A 1,412-nucleotide genomic window follows, 5' to 3' on the forward strand; every position below is an offset into this window, starting at 1 on the left:
GCGACGACGATCCCCATGAAGATCCGACGCCTTGCTGTCCCCAGGGCGCGTACTGGGCGTGGCTGACGACGGGTGGATTCATCATCCCCGCGTGGTCGACCGATAAGGAAGACGCCGCCGCACGCGCCGCGTTGTCGCGGGCCTTCTTGGCAATGGCCCTGTTCCTCCAGTCGGTGGTGACTGCGTCGCGTCGCTGAACTTCCACCCTCCACTCGGCGTTCGACATGCCCGGTGGCTTCGATGGCGGCGCCCTCGGCTTCCTCTGCTTCGGCTGGGCCACGGTGCCAGTCGTGGTTGCCGCCGCGCGCGGCATGGCGTACTTCTTCGGCGGCATGGCGGCGACTGGAAGGCGAGCTGGAGGGGGTTTGGCGGGAGAAAGGGAGGGAATGGCGGAAGGAAGGTGAGCGAGCGGAAGAGATGCGAGGGAAAAGCGTTAAGAAGCGGCGGGAAAAGGCCCTCGGGTCGCCGCCAGGGCGGGCCCACGCGCCTTTTTCGCTTGTGCCGGCTCCCCAAGCGCCCCCAGGCGCCGGGTTCGGCCTGGGTCCGCCGGCACCAGTTTTGGCCCGAGCCGGCAAAAAACGGGCTTCTGAGGGCGCGACTGGGTCGTTTTTTTGATGCAGGCGCGGCAAAATCACCTGGGAAGAGCCTGTTGGGAGCACGGCTGGAGATGCCCTGAGAAGCTGGGACCGGTAATCCACGGAGCTGGAACCGGCGCACTGGGACTGGCAAACTGCAAAGCTGCAAGCCACGGGCATCGATGCCGCAACACAACGATGTTGTGCTGAGACCGTGGACGGCGATGCTGCAAGTGTAGATGGGCGGAGTTGGAACCGGGCAACCACCAAGCTGCAACGACGGGCGACGACACTGCTGAGGGCAGCGACACCTTGCTACAACCGTGAGGCTATTTTGCTGGAACCAATCAGTAACCATGCTGATGCAACACAATTCTTCCTCATATGACTTTTGTTTTTGATTTAGCCGGTTGCAACTTTTTGATTTATCGGTTCCAGCTATGATACCCATCCTTCTCTCTCCTCATTTAATCATGTGCCACGTCATCAAGCCTAGTTGGCATATATGATACCGACTACTAACATGCATATGCACTAGTAGAAAACAGGGCTATGGTCCAGGCCGGCTCAGCCCATTAGTCCCGGTTCAGTCTAGAACCAGGACTAATGTGAGCATTGGTCCCGGTTCGTGCGGCTAAGGCATTAGTCCCGGTTCACTCGGGCCCTTTAGTCCCGGTTTAAGACATGAACCGGGACTAAAGGGTGCGATGACCTTTAGTCCCGGTTCGTGCCTCAAATCGGGACTAAAGATTAGACCTTTAGTCTCGGTTTGAGGCACGAATCGGGACTAATGGGGTTGAGACCTTTAGTCCCGGTTCGTGCCACGAACCGGTACTA

Source organism: Triticum dicoccoides, chromosome 6A (genome assembly GCF_002162155.2).
Source record: "Triticum dicoccoides isolate Atlit2015 ecotype Zavitan chromosome 6A, WEW_v2.0, whole genome shotgun sequence".
NCBI lineage: Eukaryota > Viridiplantae > Streptophyta > Magnoliopsida > Poales > Poaceae > Triticum > Triticum dicoccoides.